Here is a 22,414-nt window from a genome sequence, read left to right on the forward strand (position 1 = left end):
CTCCATATGTAACTGGTCATTTCTTCGTTCCAGCACACATGCTTGTAGGGCAAACAGTCCGCTTGGGAACCAAAGTTCGTAATTGGTCGTACACCGTAAAAGAGCCAACGATTTTGAAAGACCACCAGTTATATTATTACTAGCAAAAGAGCCCGTGTGTTGCAACGGGACATAAATTTTAACTTATTAATTCCTCTAGAAAGGATGAACAGGTTAACTTTGCATCCTTTGAATAGTAATGCTTAATTTGTGTGATGCTTGAATTGGATGGTGAACAACAAAAACTCACCTCATCTCTCATTTTTCCTAATGTCTATCCTCTGCTAGTTTCATGAAGATGACCTCTTTGAATAGTCTACATAGTACCTGTAGAAAGCAAATAATATGATTAGTTTTGGAGAACAATAGTTGGTCGCTTGTGTTTGATTTGAGCGGACGAAATTTCGTTGGTAAGAAGCAATAGTACCACCTTGGATGTAGAAAATAATATAGGTGAAAAAAACTGAAAGCGTAAATTCATGGGAAGAAGCGTATTATGACGGTGAACCCGACAAAGTCAATCCGTGCTTTATTATTAGGGAGAGATTGAAACATGTTTTGAGATCAACATTTTTTGAACATGTGTTTTTAAATTTGAATTTCGAAAATTTTGTGATCAATTTTAAATGATTTTGTTAAAAAAATTGGAACATTTATTGGTATTTTAACGCATTTTTAAAAGCATGATTTTTTAAAAGCAAGAAGAATTTGAAACACTCTTTATCTCACATGCTCAGTGACCGCAATTTAAAAAAGGATTGTTGGTGTCTAGACCATGTAGTATAAAGTTGAGAAAGCCGTCGAGATGTGCTTTTATGGCTCCTCCTCCATCTTAGCACCAGTGGTGGAGCTTGGCCCAGAAAGATGGGTGGGCCAGCTGTAGAAAACAACTATAAGGATTGCGTTTCATGGCCCAAAAATACATAGAAAATGGCATGGGCTGGGCGGGCCATGGCCCATCGGGCATTGCCATAGCTCCGCCACTGCTTAGAACTAAAATCGGATGGAAGAGGAATGGTATAAGTGTTTTTAGCAGGATATACAGACGGTGGAATTATTGTATACTATATTCGAGAGTTTAATCACTAATCCAAAAAAAATTCTTAGAATTTTTAAAAGATTTGAATGCAAACGGATTTATTTTGAATGCAAGTGTAGTGTTGCATCTAAGTAGGGTTGTTTATATATAGTTTTGTGTGTGTTAACATTCAAAAGCAAACAGGTTTTTACTATGTTAATTTTTCTCGCCACCCGCCGTTGCCATTTTCCTCTCAACCCTCTAGCTCCCGTGCGTCTCTTTCTCTGGCTGCTCATGCCGCCGCTTTGCCGCGCGGCGCCGCTGGCTCGTCCGGCCTCCTCTGCTCCAGCTGATCCCGCGGCCGATGGTGCTTATCCCGATCCCGATTTCCCAGATCTTTCTCCTCTTGTGGGATTAATTCCTTCGTTCTGCCCCCTTCATACTTTTGTTGATTTCTGATACGGCAAAATCGCTGGCGAATATAAATTGATTGAATTATACGCAAAGGAGCGAGGTGGGACTATTTATGAGTTCTAATAATAGTATTTTTCGCTACTCGTCTAATAATCGTTTAAAAAAAGTGCGGGCCATGGTGACGAGCAAACTCACGTCTCGGTCCAGCGACGGACGGGACCTACTCCATGGGGCAAAAAGAGTGCGGGTTCTATTATGAAAAATTACATGGACTTTTTAGAAAAACACCGTGACGGTGAACCTGACAAAGTCAATCCGTACTTTCTTTATTATTAATTATTATATTAGGGAAAAGATTAATGGCTAGCAAGTGAGTTGCAACGGGATAGGTAATTGTGTGCCTGTCAATCAGTGTGGCACAATGGTGTCATTCAGTGGCAGCAGGGAGGCGCACGCCTAGGTCTAGCAAAAATGCATATCAACAGTGTATTAAAAACCATACTGCAGTTTCCACAAAAAGAAAACCAAAAAAGCATGCTATAGATATGATATTTTTGGCATGATTTCTCTACGACAGTTCTGATCACACCATAGATAAACCGTCCTCCATCTATTTTTGCGGGGCCTAAATTTTAAATTTACGGCTACGCTAAATCTCAGTCAACTGAGATTTAACAAAGACTCAGTCGACCGCACTAAGATCCGTGTGTACGTGTATGTCGGCTGGAACGAGCTCTTTTCTTTGTCGCTGCGGGCCGGCCGATGAAGATGAGAGAGCCTTTCTTTTATTTTTCTTCTGGGCCTTGTTCCCTTTGCTGTGCAGCCCAAGTTTCCCGAAAGTGTCTTTTTAGTTGTTTTTGTCAGCCTACAAAAAAATACTTAGTTTTGTTTCTTTTTCTCGCCCTACACAAGTGAGTTTTGCCTACAAGAGAGGAAGTCACGGTGGCTTCTCTTTTTCCCAAAAGAAATTTTCATTTTCATTTTTCTTTTTTCTTTACCTTTTTCTTCTTTTTATTGTTTTACTTCTCATTTACTTTTTATAAGTCTTTAACTTTTCTTTTATTTATTATTTGCTTGTCCCGTTTCATATTTTTTGTTTTGTTTTTCTACTTTTTAATTTTATTTATTTTTTCATTTTTCATTTTGTCCTTGCTTATTAATGTTGTGTTTTATTCTATTTGATTTTAGCATATTTTCAAACATTCTAGCAGCCCTATTTTAGCAACGAAATTGTCTACCAACTTTTTTCTTAATCATTTTTAGTTGCACATCCATCAGATGCTTTGTAAGTAAATATTGGTTGTGATAGTTAAAATTTTATTAGCTGGATTGCTAAAATTTAGTCGATTGAGTTTAACCGAACTCCCGGTACACACATATATATATATATATATATATATATATATATATATATATATATATCGTTGTTTCCGTAAGATTCACGCAATACTGCTTTTCTAGTGTTACCCCGACTTGTTTAGTGCCCGTTTCTTCTTCTTTTTTACTTTTGTCGTGTTCGGTATTGATGCGCGGTATGCTGGTTGTGAGAGGCGTTTTCATTGTTTTTGTTGGACTTTTCAATTGCCATGTACACACCATACTACCGTGGAGTACTCGTCTCAGGGGCGGGGTCTTCGTCCCTCAGGGTTCTTCAGTTGCATTTTCTTCTTCTTGTTTTCCCCTCTTTTATGCCAGATCTCTATTTGTAGATTTATTTATGTATGCATTTTGTTTTTTATGCTTGTATAATGTAGGAAATGCTTTTTGTTCGATGAGTGGGGATTTTTGAACCATGTAGACATAAATGTTAGTGGGTATGTTGGTTGTTAGCGGGTTTTTAAACCATGACTTTTGTTTTGTATAGGACCGGCATTTTCATATTTTTTACTTGTTTATGCGTACAAGAATATTAGCATATATTTTTTCTTGCACGCGGCCGCAATTGCATGTGTTCTAGCCCAACCGCGACTGGACTTTTTTCCGTCGGAGGGGGGGCCGGGAGAAGGGGCGGACCAGTTGCAAGCCCGACAACAGCCCCGTAACTGCAAGCACCGCACCCGACCGCAAACTGCATGTCACCCAACATGGTTGCAACTGGACCTTTGTTTTGGCACAATTGCATGTCTGCCACTAGGGATGCAACTGCAAGTGTTGCCCCCTGGTTGCAACTGCATGTCTTCAACGCGACGGCAACTTTGTGGTGTCTTGTCGGGAGGGGGCATTTGCATTTCTGACACTGAGCATGCAACTGCAAGTTTTGCTACTAACTGCAACTCCGTGGCGTATTGTCGGGAGAAGGATAGTTGCATGCCTGTCACTAGGCCTACACTTGCAAGTGTCATCTCGGACTACACATGCATGTTGCCCTGCTGCTGATTAAGACTTATTTAAATCTCAATCGACTGGACCGTATCCACACCCCATTATTTACTTTGTTTTTCATATTTAATATCTTTTTTATTTTTATTTTTCTGTTTCTTTGAAGAGAGGTGTTTTGATTTTTTTTAAACATGCCAGACCAATCAGTTGTACCTGTGCATCGCATGTGTAACTGAATATGATGGGCTCTCTTCTTTTGTTAGTAATACCATTGTCAATGTGTGGATGATAGCAAAATTACAAATAGATGAGACCCAATCTAAGAAAAAAAATGCAAGGTAAAACCATCATTTAAATAGTGCTAAACATTTTTCTAATTTCATGATGAATATTTTTAAATAATATTGTACATTTTCTAATGGCACTCTAATTTTTAAAAAATACATGATAAATATTTGTGAAAATGCATGAACATATTTTTTTAAAATATCAGAACTAATGCTTACAACAAAAATAATGTAAATAAGAGTGCCACTAGAAAAAAAATATAAATAAGAATGAAAGGAGAAAAATGAAAAGTAAAACCGGACAAATTTAATAGTAACCGCATGTTAATTGTTTTGCATGAACAACAAACTAATACATCCGGCCGATGCACCACATGTAGTCAATGGAGCAGCAGCACGCAACAAAAATACTGCCCAATCTCTGGCCCAACGCAGCTCACAAACACATAAAGCAAAGACAAACATGGCAGCCCAAAAAGCAACCGGAGGCGACATGGTATGGGCTGGACAATAAAGAAAAAAAACAGGTGCCAACGGAGACTTCGCGAAGTCTCAGTCGACTGATACCTAAGCAAACCCTTAAATTTATTATACCAATGGTGCTGTGATAAAGTTGGAGCAATTTTCAAAGCTTGGTTTTGGCCAATGGGCGCCCATACCTTTTCTCCAATTAATCATGTATATTAATAGCATGTAGACGCTCAGCTTCTCCGCTATTAATTGTGTTGCTCAATTATCTTTTTTTAATAAAGGGTGAATTTTATTAGCTTAAAATAAAGCATCAAGGGAACACACTGAGCCACACATCCAACTCTAGCGCGCACACGATCAATTTTTCATCTCCTTTGATTGGTAACTACCCGTGCAATCAATAGATACGATAATATTTTTAAAAGGAAAGCTGCATGAGACTATAGATTTATTTTTTGAGGGGTATGCGAGACTAGATGTGAGTTTTTAAAATAGGACAGTGATATTTGGCAACAGTGTGCCCGATAGCAAAACTACCATACGATCCTCCCCCTCCTACAAGGCGAGCACCTTCCCACCCACGAGACCGAGCGCCGTACCAGGCCCAACAGAAAGAAGCCCAACGCACTCAACCATCCCCCACGACGCACTGTACCACATCCCACCTTTCCCCCCTCCCCACCACCCCCGCCCCTCCCCTACCCTGCTGCTCAAATCAACACCAAAAACATACCACTCCTTCAGATCTGGAGGAACCACTAGAGGCCTAGTACTCTGCATACATCAAAACCAGAGGCTAGACGGTGGGAATTACCAGGGATCCGGTGAACGACTCACCAGACAACATCACCCCACCCCCTGGTAAGAAACAGAATCATCCAACATCTCTCAAAAATTCTGCTTACTACAAAGACTTACCCCTCCCCCCCTCAAATCTGTGCAAAAATTACCATCCCTCCCCCGATGGAAACAGAATCAACAAACTCCTCTGATAATTCTGCCTATTACAGTTACTAACCATCAAAATCTGTGCAAAATTACCAACCCCTCGCACTATTTGTTACCAGCTATATGCAACATAACAGATTATCCACCATATACCCCCCTTGCTACAGATACAAAGACCAGTGGTGTTACCATGTAAAAGTAAATAGAGATAAAGAAAAGAGGAACCTTCATTGATCACAAAAATCATACAGTCCTACGATGGAAAATGCATTACAATAGGTTCATTTTTCTGTCTACAATGCTATATTGCATGAAGAAAACAAGTTCCCAATCTGTACATAGTAAAAGTTATCATCCACTTTTGTTAAGAACTACCATTGGATAAAGAAAAGTGGTGCCTTTTAATGGAGATGCTCATGTTGTACTGTAATTATCCTGTTTAATGTTCTTGCCAATCACCCCTGTGTTTCTTGCCTTCAAAAATCTGTGTAAAGAATAAACAAAACAATGAGTTCGAAAATAATAGTGAACACGTGTAAACGTATACTAACGTGCAAACGTAAAAACAATGAAGCAGGAGGTGCATCAAAAAAAAGAAAATGGATGCTAGCAAAGAAGATAATGCAGAACATGCAGGAAGAGGGAGAATGCATGAACATACGATGCAGCGCGCACGGCAAGCAACAATTCTGCTTACCCAAACATCATGGACACAGATAAATATACCACCATTAGTGTTTATATATCATCATGGGATAAAAAACAGTTATATACTTTACTAGTGAATTGGTTTTGAAAATTACCAACATTGGTGTTCATGTATTACTAGTGTACCTGGTTTGAAAATACCAGCAGAAGTGTTTCGATGTTACCAGTTACTCCTAGTTTGAAAATTTACCAACATTGGCGTTCATATATTACGAAGCTCAATATAGGCAAATTACCAGGGTTCCTTGGTAGAAAAAATGCATTCACTGATTCTTCAGAAAACTACCATGATGGAAAACTGTTATTTATCATGCTAGATTTCCCTAATCTACCAGGTCAAATTGCAGGTGCTCGAACAATCAGCGCAAACAACAGCTTGCCCAGTGGTGGAACAAATGCAAGCACATGAGCTGGGAGCCTTGGAGAGCAAACACTAAGCGAACCTGCAACTCCGGAATCTGCTGGGATTGACGCTGATATGGAAGACAGCAACATGGAGGCATATTCCACACCTAAGCCACCTTTATAAGGGACAAAATTTGACACTCTGGAGAGCGCATGTGACCGCTACAACATCTACGGGCGCAAGACTGACTTTGCTATTAGGCAACAATTTAAAAAAGAGAGGGTTGATAGAACTATAAGCAAGGTGCTCCTAGTTTGTACAAAATATGGCAAACGACGCAGGGACAGGGATGGGCTGCAAGATGTGGAAAACCAAGTCAACATTGTCAAGAAGAGGAAAAAAAGAAGGTTGTTAGGACTGAATGTGAAGCGCACATGTACCTATCCCACGACGATGCATGGTGGATTGTTGCCCGTTTCGAGGACAACCACAATCACCCCCTCATCAAAAAGCCCCTAACAAAAATCTTATCATCACATCGGTACGTTCCGAAGGAGGAGCATGACTTCTTGAGGGTTCTGCACGGATGCAACATTGAGACTGCGAGGCAGATGCAACTGATGTCATGGTTCTAAGAAAGTGTTGAAGACGTACCCTACACGACACAAGACATTGCTAATCAATGAGCTAAGTTCCGCTTAGAGCACCGCCACGCGGACGTTGGAAGCACAATTGCGTACTTCCAAGACATGAGGGCCAAAGATTCATATTTCTACTGGAGAATCAAGCTTGATGATGAGGACATGGTTGAGAACTTGTTCTGGATTGATGGCGCATCATGCAAGGCATATGCAAAGTATAATGGCCGTTTGTCATTCGACACGACATACATGAGAAACATGTACAAGATGCCATGTGCACCATTCATTGGAATTAATAACCATGGTCAATCCATCCAGTTTGGGTGTGGCTTCGTTCGAAACGAACCAAAGGAGAACTTTGTGTGGCTGTTTAACACCTTCCTCCACGCAATGGGCGGTGTTGCTCCAAAAAACATCATCACATATCAAGACTTTGCAATGAGGAGTGCAATCGACGAGGTCTTCTTGAACATAATACATAGAAATTGCCGCTGGCATATAATGAAGAAGGCACAGGAGAAACTTGGAAAGCTTACGACTGATGATAAACCACTAAACAAAGCGTTCAAAGACTGTGTCAACAACAGCTTAACTGGTACATACCTAATATGTAAACACATTTTAATTACCATGCATCAAACTTGGAAAGCCATATGAAATGTGTGAGAACAAGTTACCATGTTTAGGTCTACACAAGTTACCATGATCTTGTAGGTTATATTACCAGGGGGCACTTCACTAGAAAACATCAATTACCATGGGAAAAATGTGTGGACACGTAACCACAGAGGTATAGCAGTAGCGCTGGTCAGAACAAAGCGCTACTGCTACTTAGTAGTAGCGCGTGTCAACAAAGCGCGCTACAGCTATGGTTGTAGCAGTAGCACGTCTGCAGGTAAAAGTGCTACTACTATAATTCCCACACTGTTGCCGGTAGGCTAGGAATAGTGGTAGCGATCCTGTGGAAAGCACACTACCGCTAAGTGCCTTGTAGTAGCGCGTTTCTGGTGTAGAGCGCTACTGCTAAGAAAAAAAATGAAAAATAAACAGAAAAGTAAATGAAAATGAAAGAAATAGAAAAAAGGAGAAATAAAAAAAAGAAAATTTAAAGAAAAACAAAAGAAAAAGAAAAATAAAGGAGAAAGGCATAGCAGTAGCGCTTGTTCACACAAAGCCCTATAGTTACTTTAGCAGTAGCGCTTTTTGTATGCCCGCGCTATAGCTAAGTTCCTTAGATAAAAGGAAAAGAAAAAGGAAAATAAATAGCTACTTCCTATAGCAGTAGCGTGTTTTGGTGGAAAAGCACTATAGCTAACTTAGCTATAGCGCTTTTTTCCTACCAGTGCTACTGCTATTTTGACTTAACCACGCACGCGTTCAAAATTTTGCTAAGTCATTTTCCCCCCTCTCTCCCTATCCCCCACTCGATCTGTCGCCGCCGTCGATCGCCCTGCCCGAGCACGCTCTCGACGCCGACCGTCGCCCGAGCCCGCCCGCAACCCCACCGCCGCCGCCCTCGACCTCGCCGCCGCCGCCCGAGCCCTCCCTGGACCGTCGTCGCCTGAGCCGGAGCCCGCCCTCGCCGCCGACCGTAAGCCTCTCCCTCTCCTCTCCCCTACCCTCCTTTCTCTCTCTCTCTCTGCTAGCTAGGGAAAATTTCATATGTTGCTGCTGTGATGATGTTCATATGAACCCTAGATTTGTTTAGGACAGTAGGATTTTTTTAGCATTTAGGAAAAAAATTAGCAATTTTTTTAGGAAATTAGCTCGTGAAAGTTTTTATGAAAATGCCTAAACAGTAATCCCATTTAGCTTTAAATTAAGAGAGGGTATATAAATAATAGTAGCATTTAGCTTTAAATTAATAGAGGCTATAAACAAAAAAACAGTAGCATTTAGCTATAAAAAATTATTTGGACTATGGACCTGAATCTGGTCCAAATTTCATTGAAACAAAATTTGAATTATTTGGACTATGGACCTGAATATTTTTTAAGAAATTGGGTGTAGGTACTAAGTTCTTGTTGTGGAAATTTTCGTGAGGTCAGAAGGGTTAGAGAAAATGGAGTTCCATTGCAATTTCTAATAAGGTCAAGTATTGTTAGAATATTTGCTCTAAAACAATTTGGATGAAAAGAAAATAATGTGTGTGTGTGAGAGAGGAATAGTTAGAACATAATTTGGGTTCTGCCCTAGGCAGAGAAGTGTTTAGTGAGGTCATTTTGCAAAGGTTTTTGGTTTTTGAAAAGACCACTATTTTTCAAGGAAAAGAATTTAGACAAGTTTTATTTTAAAGATGATCCCTTCCTAGACTTTTAGCTTTAAACAAAAAACAAAAGCATTTAGCTATAAATAAAAAACAGTAGCTATGGCATTTAGCAATAAACAAAAAACATAATTGTTTTTCTTTTCAAAAACTTGGTTAAAGTAATTGTTGCTATATAAACGAAAAACAAGATTGATGTTATATGATATATGTCATTGATGTTCATTTGCATATTCCATTATTCTTGATTATATCTTTCATTGAAGTGGTCATGTTATATCTTTTCATTGAAATGGTTTGATTGTGCCCAGGTGGCCTTTTGTTGTTTGTAGAGAATGAAGCCGAGTTGCCTATGTTTTGCCGGAATGTTGATTCATTTCCATTCCAGCAAATTTCAGGTGCTCGATTTGTCCACTTTGTAGCAAAGGTCATGCCGAAATTTTCCGTGAATTTTAGCATGGCTTGTGCTACAAACTAGGACATATCGAGTGCCCGGGATTTGCCGCACCGGGAATGAATCAACATTCCTGTAAAACATAGGCCTTTTTATGTCATTATTCATTTTATTAGGTCTAGAGTTAATTGACTAGATTTAATCGTAGGAAACATGGCTAGGGATGATGAAGGACAGGGTTCTGGTGATTGCAATGTCTACGAGGCGGCAGCCGCCTATTTGAACCTTCTCGAGGAGCAACGGTTGTTGCAGTGCCTACCTGTCACATCCGAGACTGAGACCGGCGCCGAGACCGACACCGGCGCCGAGACCGACACTGAGACTGGCGAAGCCGGTATCGAACCGAAACCGAAGAGGACACGATGCCCAAACTAGCTCAACACTACTAGACTGGTGGTCACGGAGTGGACTCCGACAATTTTGAGCCAAAAGAGTCTGCGGAAGCGCGCGCGTGCTACGACAATCAAATAGGCTACATCCTACGGGCAACCGCCACCATCAACGATGAGAAACTAAAGAAGATACCAAATATGGAGCACTCCCTCCTAAGGAAGCTGCACCATGTATTCTTGTTCCCGGGTCGGGATGAAATCAAATATACTCGACCGTGGCAAGACCCGACAATGAAGAAGATAAACAAACGCGCCATGGGCAAGTTTAGCAGCGCGTTGTCCGCCTGGAAAGTAAGGGTGAAACATCGGATCATGGTTAAAAAGGAACCCTACTCGGAGAATGATTTAAGGAACAAGCAAAGGACGCTTGCACTTCTGATGAAGGGATGTCATTGGCAAGGAAACACGTTGATGCTTTCAGAGACGACATGGATGCGCTAAAAAAGAGGCAGATAAAGAAAGCAAGAAAGTAAAAAGATGAGGGGAAAGAAGCAGAAATGTTTTCTTCACCACCAGGGTCTAGTGCCACTGAAGGTGTCCCAATAGAGCAACAAGGAAGCGTTCCTGTCTAGCATGTTTCTGGCAATACTTTTCTGTTCCAGGGCTCACATGCCAAGGGATCCCAATTATCAAACACAAGAGTGATACTAGACCCACCAAAGTCTACTACAAAAGGGCGTCCAAAAGAGAAAAGATTCCAGCACCCATTTGACATTGCAAAACCGAAAAAGAGAGGAAATGTAGTCCGCAGGTCAACAAAACATGATAAACGCACTTGTGACTCACCCATCCCGCATTGAGAAACAAGTGAGACCCAAAAGAGAAGATTATCAAGCGTTCCATATGTTACCAGGTAAATGCTAGACAAAGTTATCTTCAAGTTGCAGCAAATGAAGAACGGAAGGGATAAGTTTACCAACTTGAAGTGCAAAAAAGTTATCTGGGCATTAAAGTGCAAGTTATCAGTCTGCTATGTAATTCTACTTATCATTTTTACCCTTTTTATTGTGTAGACGATGTCGTGACGCCATGTAATGAAAAGTTATCAACACTGAAAACAGACAAGTTATCATTCAAATGTAATGGGGATTATCAGCACTGAATGAGATTAGTTATCGTTCTTTATTTGCAAACAAAATGTTATGAGATCATGAAATAGAAAGTTATCAGCACCAAATAAGATATGTTATCAGCACTGAATAGCATAAGTTATCACCAAAAAGGTATAAAAGTGATAGTAATCAGCCTAGAAAAATAAGCGATCAGATTGTTCAGCATGGATACGTTTGTCCAACGTGAGTGAGAATAAACTATCATCGTTCTTAAGCATAAATTCAAACTTATATTGGTGCAAGTTTCTCACCTCAATTACTTCTTATTGAACAAGTGATAGCGCCACTGCGTGCATCTGTTATGAGGATGGTCCAGCCACATGCTTGTCAATATCTTCCTCAACGCCGGGATCTGCTCCTGAGTTATTGCCGACATATTTTACCATCCCAGAACTCCAAGATCTTGAACGCGAAGAAACCGCAATCAGTGCTGTAAGGAAAAACAAATGTGTTAAAAGAAAATAAGATATGCAAAGAACTTTTAAAATGCTACACAACTAAGTTACCGGGGATTTAGATGGAAAAAACGATGGAGTACTAGCCAACAAAACTAACCCATTGTCCTGTTTGAACACATCGATGTACACAAGATCATAGTCTTGGATCTGGTTACTCGATTCCTTGTACACAATCAACTAGGCTTTTTTAATACCATTCATAAGCTTCGTCGCATTTGTGATAAGCGAAGGGCTATATTCTGGACGAAGAGAATCAAGAACATCACATCATTTTGCCTTGATATTAAGGCACAAGACATACCAATGCCTGTCCTTTGGTCTAGGTCCCAACTTTTGAAGTGTTGGAAACAAAAGCTATCGAAAATGGGAACATATGAACACAAGAAGTTACCAATGCATTTACAGTTAAAAAGCAAGTTATCAGATCACTGACAGCAGAAATTACCAGCAGTCATACATGAAAGTTACCAAAGAAAGTAAGAGAAGTAGGTACCGACTAAAATTCTTTAGTGGTACGGTTTGTGAAAAAACCAAATCAATAGCTTAAAAAATATTGCCTGTTATACCAATTAAAAAACAGCTTGCAGGATTTAAAAGCAAAAAAGTATGTAGTTTACATAAAAAAATGTACCTGATTTTGGTGACTAAGTATGTAGTTTCGATCACGACGGAAATGTTTGATTAGGCACTTGCTCTTGAAATCACCTACGAGGAGATATACTGATAGCAACCACGGAAAAATAATCTTCCCTGGGGTACAAAATCGGCAAGAGTTCGGATGTGCAACTCTGCAATATTATTCGAAACATGACCACCTTCTTTCACACTATTAGCAAGCTCCTCCAATGTGACCCACCACCCATCGATGTCAATAACCCTAATACTACAAAGCAAAAAAATAAAATAGTATATAAGCCAATGTTTTACCAGTGAGGGGTTAAAGACTAGAGAAAAGAAAAATAGTAAATGTCATTACTGTTTTATCCTGGAGTCAACTGAATCAGTGGTGTGCTTGATAACTTCTGCGTAAATAGCCTCTTTGAGTGCAGATGCCATGAGGCCACAATATGGAGGCAGTAGAAACTGCGATGGGCGGGTTACCCTAACTTTCCGAATGTACGATTTAGGAGTCACACTGGCTGATGAATACCAATGGGAGGTTGAATAACTGGTGTAACAAATTCAGGGCTGATGGGGGTGGTCTAGAAGAAAAGTGAAGGGAGTTATCAGTGTTGGGATTGGTAAAGAAATATTATGGGCAAACAAAAAAAAGAAATTATCAGAGTTAAGTACAGTATGTTATCAACATGAACATAATGATGTTATCAAGGTTGGAAGTAGAAAAAAGGTTGTTAAAAAAATCTTCCTATCAATACCTTTTACAGAAGCATAATTTGTACACTGGCACGTTCGACTTTTTCAACCCACACAATTACATCATTGTCTTCAACATCAAAATCATAAACTCGAACTTGACGCTCTTCAAAAATTTGGGATCAGGTCAGTTTGTGAACCGAAAGAAAATGTCATGAAAAGGTGTCAAATATGTGGAAAAACAGCTAAAGAAAAAGTGATAGTTAGTTCAGCTTGATGATATAATTACTACAGAGAGAAAAAATGGAAAAAATGAGGGGGGGTCAGGATAGTTAAAGGGTGAGCATGAATGTATTAGAATGGTTTGTGTGTGTGTGTGGGGGGGGGGGATGGGGCGTGTATTTTCAGCAACAAAAGAAAAGGGTTGAAGCTATCAGCATGGTAATAACATAAGTTATCAGGGGATCATATGGTTAATTAGTTCAGGAGTTATAGCATAAAAATCACTTGGATGTTATAGTTACCACCTTCACAAACAACAAAATATAGTTACCAGGGGTGTGATAAAAAATGTTACCATGTGGGTAACTAGTTTGCACAAAAAGTGAAGCCAGTTAGTTTGAACACTTTTGTTATAAAAAGCTCTGGTCTCTATATAAATACCAGCATAACATTCGCAAAGGTTATCATGGTAAAACTTACCGTACAATTAAATGGTCAGCAAAAAAAGTACAATATCTTTCATGTAGTTGCAGTTAGCGGCAAAAAAAGTAGAGCGCTATAATTATCAGTCATATGTTAGTAATATTACCAGGAATAATGAACAATAAATACCAGTAATACGTCCATAGACTAGACAACATAAAAGGGAAGAACAAATGTGAAATGAAAACACATAGTTAATTCCATAGCACACACGCAAAAGCAAAAGTCATTACATGGGGGGGGGGTCCATACATAGCATAAATAGACAGATAAGGAGCAAACTGAAAGCATAAAAAAGTCTTCAAAAGCAGACATCCATCCCATCACTCTTAGGGGACACATAAATGCCTTCACTTACCAATGTCAGCAGGCTAAGAGCATGAAACCGGCTTAGCGTCAACAAGATTATCTCTTGCATTCTTTAAATCCTGAGGTGCTGCCGTCGTCTGATCAATTGGGGATGCTGTTGCTGGTTCTTGGGGAGCATTGTTATCCGCTGGGTCCACTACTGGTGCTTGAGTTGTCGAAAGAACCACTGGGGCCGGTGCTGGTACTGCAGCTGGGACTGCGGCTGTCGTAGTAATATCTAGTGCTGGCGGTGTAAGGCCAAAATCTAGGCCAAGAGAGCAAGATGGTGGTGTGAAATCCCAGTAGGCCCTCTTAGCAGCAACATCTTCTACATCTACATTACTGCTGAATTCTTGGGTGGTGACTTGGTCATCCCCAGCTTGAGCTTCCACACCTACTGCAGCTTCAGTTTCAACTGGTTCTTCCATAGTGGATTGGGAAGATTCAACTTGAGATTGAACAACACATGGTGCTTTGGCAGGAGCTTGGGCATCTTCAGCTATGGTAACACTACCTGTAGGAGCATTTCCTTGAGCTTGATCAACAAAAGTTTCAGGTTGAGTGCTAAGAACAACATTGGCAATCTCTTCTACCACTTGAGTAATAGTGGCCGCTGCCGCGAGCTGTTCCACAGCTCCAAAACCAGCATCTGGTGAATTCCTCACAGGGGCATCATCTTGCACAACGGCTATTGGAGAAGTAACCACGAGCAGTCTTTAAAATCATCTTTCAGATCCTTGGAAGTGAAACGAGGAGAAGACCTAGTTGCAACTGCAACTTTAGAAGACACCTTAACCTTTCTCACAGCAACATGATCTTCTTGCTGCACACATAGGCAAAAAAAGGTTGTAAAAAAGGAGTTATACTTATCGTGAAATGTACAAAATAACCAGATCAGATATATAGTACCATATTAATTATGCTGTACAAAAAAAGAAACATTACCAGCTTCTAGTAACGTTAGTTACCAGCTAATAGAACATTAGTTACCGGCTTATATCGACCTTAGTTACCAGATTATATTTGCATTAGCTACGAGCTTTTATTCACCTTATTTATCAGCATATGACCAACTTAGTTATCCACATAATGCAAAAATTGATATCATCCCGAATCATTAATGAAGATGGTAACTATGAAGATAACAAACCGGAGTATCATGTTAAACAAAGTTACCAACAAATTTATCATGCTAAATAACAGTAAATCTTACAGGAGCTTTGACTATAAAAACTACTAGCCCTTTCCATACCATTTGTGATACCACACATAAAAGAGTTAAATTACCGGTATATGTTCAACTAATATACCAAAAAATTAACAAATAGAGAAAATCATTTAGATTTCCCATAGTGAGAAATAACATTCATAATCACCTGCATGACGTGTCAGACGAGTCCACATCTGCCGAAGAACATGTAAGATTACTAGGTACCACCTCAGATGTGACGCCCACGCTGGTAGACCGCATTTGCGGAAGGCCGGCAACACTAATAGATGGAGCATCCGAACCGCTGGAAATTTATTTGAAGAGGATATAGTGCGAATGAGAAAAATGTTACCAGAGACAAGTACATATGCTTACCAGCATATAATTACTAAAATTATCATGCAAACTAAGTTAAACTACATCTTGTTCAAATAAAATACTAAAGTTATGATCAGGAAAATAACTACTAAAGTTATGAACCATACCAGGATATAATTACTAAACGTTTTAGACAAGAACACAGGCTTATTGAGGAATAAAAAGTTACCAGACACAAAAAGTTGTAGTAACCAGACACAGTTACTTCTAATTATCAGAAGGTAGGTACTAGAAAAAGTTCTAACACAAAAGAATAACAACATCTAAATATGTACAAAAATTTATCATGCAGAAACAACTAACAAAAAATGCTATATAAAAAAGGAAATAAAAAGAACTCGATTGGCAGAGGATAAGAAACTCACTTCCGAGGATGCTGCTTCTTCCGCGTGGGATCGGCAATTACTGAGTTAATGCCCTTATCAGGGCCTACAATGCCAAGCTCATTGATGACCATTGCCTTGGTACAATGATGTGTATCATCCAACGACGGCTGGTCAGAGACAGTTGTACTAGTGGCCATGGGTGGAGAAGGTAGACGTAATTCCTTGCGACGCCTGGAATATTTCTTATCCAAGTTACGGACAAGAGAAGAACCGCACCTCTTCACAGAAGCATCAACAACAGCCTCATTTTGAGTAACAGTCGTATCTGGCTGGTTATGCAATCCATCACCAGATACATTCCCGGAACATGCAGTAAGCATAATCCGAGACTCAAGAGGCTGGTCGGTTCCTGCAGGAGTGGTGGTTCCACCAATTCCAGCTGACCTTATCGACACATTGGAGTTGCGAAAATGGTTTCACCCACATCTGCATTCGCTGCCCCACTACCTGAAGTCTCATGGGCGTTCGGTCCACCGCTACCGAAAGCATCAAAACCAACTGAAGAACCGTGGTAATGAATGTGAAAATCTAGATCTTCGTCAGAGTGACCATCACCGCCACCATCATCATGCTCATGATCAGAATCTGAACCTTCAACAGTTTGCTCATGTTCATAAGTACATAATCACCAGATCATAAAGAAGTAAGTCATAATTACCATATTACAGGGCAGAAAAAGTTATCAGATGCATTACTACATAATTACCACACTTCAGATCATAAAAAATATCAGGTACATAATTACCACACTCCAAAGCATGAAAGTTATCAAGTGCATAAGTACATAATCACCAGACTAAAAAGCAAAAAAGGTACCAGGTAAAAAACAAGAAAAGAAAAGAAATAAAAATGATAAATGCAAAAGAGAAAGACAACCGGATGTGCTTACCAACGCAGGATACCATCTGGTGCTGATCTTGTTGGAAGTTGTCAGCACCATCACAGTGCTGGCAGCAAGCACAAGACACAAGTGCTTGAAGTTGTCATCATGCCCGTTAGTGCTCAAGATAAGATTTAATACATCCACAGTTCTAGGAGAATGTCCAAGGTCACCAAAAAGATCTCCCGCAAGCTCAAGTTGTGCATCTGTAGGAGCCTTTAAATCCACCGCAATATCACCTCGGGGCACCCCATTATCCGATGCATGGACTCTTCATTGACATGTAACCTTCCGTGACCAGGTAACAACCTCACATGAATCAGGGTCATATAGACCAGCAAGCCATTGAGAAAGCTGATTGAAGAGATTATCACATTTGATATTCCTCAGACTAGTGAAATCCATGTCATCAATCGCGGACATTCTCTCATCTGACATGTCCTTACAGGCAGTCACAAGAGCACTAGGAGAAGCCCTGTTCCGATCTGTGGGAGGCTTATGCTTCTTTAAGGGGTTTACCTCCTCAATGTCACCATCTAACTTGCACTTCCTTGGCATTGTGACCTGACACACAAAAATAACAAAGATAAAAAAGTGAGCAGAGAGGATGCATAGCCGCTGAATTAATAGTCACACACATATTGCTTATGATACATTGGTAACTTGTGAACATACAACAAGATAACTCATGCACAAAATAATGTGTGCTTTTACTAGATATTGAATACCTGATTTTTTTGCTTATGATACACTATGTATCAGGCAAGATAACTTCTGCAAATTAGGGATGGCAACTACACACATACACACACACATATTGGACATAAAAGCACTGAGAATTGAAATCAGGGACATGTTTAAATTTTACGGTGAACTCCTGATAAATTGTTCACACCACTTATGGTAATTTTTACAATTAAGATCAGGTAAGTAATGACACACCATCAGTTAGAAACACAAATTCATCATGTCACGAGACACCACTGATAGTGCTAGAACAAACAATCCATCATGACAGGCTAAACACAAACGAGATGAACTTCATATAAAAACACAAACAGTAGGGGATTCTCAGCAGGTACTTCCGGATTAAAAACACAACGCAATTATACGGGTTGTAATTCACTGCAACCATAAGAGCATAAACAAAGCATAATAAACAGAGCCCAACATAGATACACAGAGAGGAGATTGGTTGCCAAATCCCCGCACCAAACCCTCCCGCAACCAATAATGGCAAGAATCATGATCGGATAACGGCCGCGAAATAATGAACGGTAACAATAATGGTTATGCATCTAGATAAAACCCTAGAAATCGAAATTGAAGCGTGTAACCGTGGGGACCAGTTAAAAAATGACCACAACTACCCACAAAATCAAAAACGACAAATTAAGCAGTAAAACGTTGTGCATGTGAAACAGGGGCTAACAAATAGCAACTACACCACAGATTGAACACATTGGGCACATTCCTCTTCCGTTCTAACATGGGACCAACCCGACGAACAATCCGCCAGTAACGGCGACCAAAAACTGAGCAGGAACTACTAAACTGAATGGGGATGGATGTGAGGGCAATTGAATCGCGACTCACCGGTGGAACCGATGCCTACGACCGTGAATCGACCGGAGAAGGGGCCACCGCTCGCCGTCGATGAAGAGAGAGTGGGGCGGAGCGACATAGAAGCATAGAGCGGAGGGGGCGTGCGGCTACCAAAAATTGAGGGCGAGTGGGGGGTGTTAAGTGGCGCACGTCGTGGTAGACGGTTCGAGGGTGTGGGGATGGAGCGATGGTCCGCACACCAGCGACAGAAGGAATGTTCGACTCGCCTGGAGCTGCTCGTGTCCGTTGGATCAAAACAAACGGCATCCAGGTCGTGTGACGGTTTTGCAAAAAAGATTCGGGTTGCCAAATACATATTTCGTTTAAAATAAAAGAATGAAGTTGATGCAACATGATGAAGTTGCATGCGAGACTACATACCTGACGTCGGCTGGCCCATTGTCTGATTGCATAGGGCCGCACATCGTCTGCAAGACGCACCTGAGCAGGGTCTTGTCCATTTTTGTCCTCGAAAAGTGTTTGCTAATTAATAAAATATTCCTGATTTCTTAAGGATTTGAAAATTTCTTATGATTTTAACAAACATTAATAAAATTTGAAAAATCCTTACCAATTTTGAAAATCTTCAAGAACTTAAAGCATATCTTGAAATTTAGTTTATGAATTTTAAAAAAAATTCATGAATTCCTTTTTTGGAATTTAGAAAGTATTCATGATTAAATGAATTTTAAAAATGAGTATATTAATAAAATTTTGAAAAGTTTTAGAAAATGAAAAAAGGAAAAAAATAGAAGAAAAAAGGAAAAGGGAAATGGAAAATAAAAAACAAATAGAAATGAAAAACATAAAACAAATAACAAAAATAAAATCAATTAAATTGATAGGAATAACAAAAATAAAATAAAATAAACCAGTTTTAAGCTTCCCAAAGCCGGGCCTAGTACTGCGTCAGGATGTTTGCTTGATGAGTAACACACTACACGTGGAATAGAAAACGTGCAATGCGACGACCTACAAAACCACACCACGCGAGTGAAAGGCTCAATCGGACCTGGGCCATTGACATGCCTGATGGCTTTTTGCATCTTCACTTCGGTGACACGAGATACTCATCCCATTGTGAACGCATGCAAACTGCTAAAGATCCCTAATGCTGTTAGCGTAAGAAAAACCAAGGTATTAGCCTGGTGTGACGGTGGGCCCATGAACACTCCTCAACTGGAGCATAACCCTTGAAGACACTAATCTATCCGATGGATCATGGCGTGAGCTATAGGGGAACAACTCTGGACACGGGGTCTGACCAATCCCGGGAAGCGCTTCGTGGGAGCCTTCCAGGAGGCTGCGCTCGTGCGCCATTGATCCTCTTGGATGGAGAGAGTCGTGACTTTGAGCTGGTATGCCCATCATCTTTGATGAAGAGGATCACCCTGGCCGCATCATCACGGTAGGGTGCTTGCCATTGTTGGTTTCACCAATGATCCGCAACCTGAAGGTGATGCGGAGCATCCTACAGACATCACCATGTCAAGAATTCATTCGGCAAGTGACACATGCGACATCTACTTCACATACATAAAGGTGAATCCTCTTCTTTACACGTGCTCACTTGACCCCTTCGAGGATGGTATACTACTTGACACTCCTATCATGTGCATGCATAGGTATTACCGGAGCTTCACCATCGACAAGGAATAGTGCAAGCGCCAAGGAACAACTACACCATCCGCGAGGGAAGCGTGGAAGAGAAGTAAGACGAAGCATGGACAAGCTTCTGGAAAGCCCGGAACTTCCGATGCCCAGAACTTCCGGCCATCCGAGAACTTCCGGTCCTGCAGCACCGAAGCCATCCAGAGCGTGCCAACTCTCTGGATAGCCCGGACCTTGTCCGGAACCCCGCCCAGAACCTCCGGCGCCCGGACCTTCCGGCCATCCCCGGAACTTCCGGTCCTGCCTACGCGCAGACACTCGGGCCGAAGCCCATGTACCCTTTCGCCCCTCACTCACCCCTTCATGGCTACCACTATATATACTTATCCCCCTCCTCCATTCTAGGGTTAGCATAGGTTTAGCCCATTCGAGATAGACTTTTCTCATCCATCCGGACCTACTCCATTGAGAGAGACCGCGGCCTCTACGGAGAAGATCCACCTTGGATTTAAGACCCCTTCATGGGATGAACCCTCAAGACCTCCTCACGGAGATGAACTAGTTACCTCTTGTATTGCCCTTTGTTAATCGTGGATCGTGTATCTCTTTGTGTTTCGAGGATCTGGCACATGTGTAATCGAATCTTGTTGGTTTGAGTGTTTCCTCTCGTGTTTCCCCTCATGTTTTCCCCTTGTGTTCTTCGTGGGATCCGCTCCAATCATGAAAGATCAGGCATCTAGGGTTCTACCCTACATCATAAGGTCACAAAGATGTTGGTTGACGGCGGGGCAAGGTTGAATCAGATTTCTCCCAAGGTCATCAACAAGCTTCAGATAGCATATGAAGAGCTCAAGGTTACTGGTACTTTCCAAGGGATCAACTGTTGGGGAACGTAGTAATAATTCAAAATTTTCCTACGTGTCACCAAGATCAATCTAGGAGATGCTAGCAACGAGAGAGAGGGAGTGCATCTTCATACCCTTGAAGATCGCTAAGTGGAAGCGTTACAAGAACGCGGTTGATGGAGTCGTACTCGCGGCGATTCAAATCGCGGAAGATCCGATCTAGCGCCGAACGGACGGCGCCTCCGCGTTCAACACACGTACAGCCCGGGGACGTCTCCTCCTTCTTGATCCAGCAAGGGGAGAGGAGAAGTTGAGGGAGAACTCCAGCAGCACGACGGCGTGGTGGCAATGGAGCTCGTGGTTCTCCGGCAGAGCTTCGCTAAGCACTACAAAGGAGGAGGAGGAGTTGGAGGAGGAGAGGGCTGCGCCAAGGGAAGGGTGCGGCTGCCCTCTCTCTCCCTCACTATATATAGGGGGAAGGGGGGTGGAGGAGGCGCCCTAGGGTTACCTAGGGGAGGGGCGGCGGCCACAGGGGAAACCCTAGATGGGTTTGGGCGCCCCCACCCCTGGGAAACTTGCCCCCCAAGCCGGGAGGGGTGGCTGCCCTAGGGGAGGCGCCCCCACCTCTCCATGTTACGTGAGAGGGGTTGGGAGGGGCGCATAGCCCCTTAGGTGGCTGGTGTGCCCCCTCCCTTTGTCCCATAAGGCCCCCAACGCTTACCGGGGCCTCCGAAACACCTTTCGGTCACGCTGGTCGTCACCCGGTACTCCCAGAACAATTCCGGACTCCGATACCCTTCGTCCAATATATCGATCTTCACCTCCGGACCACTCCGGAGTTCCTCGTCATGTCCGGGATCTCATCCGGGACTCCGAACAACCTTCGGTAACCACATACTATTTCCCATAACAACTCTAGCGTCACCGAACCTTAAGTGTGTAGACCCTACGGGTTCGGGAACCATGCAGACATGACCGAGACACCTCTCCGGCCAATAACCAATAGCGGGATCTAGATACCCATATTGGCTCCCACATGTTCCACGATGATCTCATCGGATGAACCACGATGTCGGGGATTCAATCAATCCCGTATACAATTCCCTTTGTCTATCGGTATGTTACTTGCCCGAGATTCGCTCGTCGGTATCCCAATACCTTGTTCAATCTTGTTACCGGCAAGTCTCTTTACTCGTATCCCGTGGCTAACTTATTAGTCACATTGAGCTCATTATGATGATGCATTACCGAGTGGGCCC

General features: G+C 41.6%; 1 long non-coding RNA gene across 1 annotated transcript; it reads right to left on the minus strand.

Annotated features, from left to right (window-relative positions):
* Positions 1–13,960: 13,960 nt before the first annotated feature.
* On the minus strand, positions 13,961–18,270 carry LOC120967488 (uncharacterized). The gene is made up of 2 exons (XR_005761251.2): positions 15,617–18,270; positions 13,961–15,063 (listed from the first exon to the last, which is right to left on the minus strand). It is a non-coding gene; the product is annotated as an uncharacterized lncRNA (long non-coding RNA).
* Between the last annotated feature and the right edge of the window lie 4,144 nt (positions 18,271–22,414).

This window comes from Aegilops tauschii, chromosome 6 (genome assembly GCF_002575655.3).
Source record: "Aegilops tauschii subsp. strangulata cultivar AL8/78 chromosome 6, Aet v6.0, whole genome shotgun sequence".
Classification (NCBI taxonomy): domain Eukaryota; kingdom Viridiplantae; phylum Streptophyta; class Magnoliopsida; order Poales; family Poaceae; genus Aegilops; species Aegilops tauschii.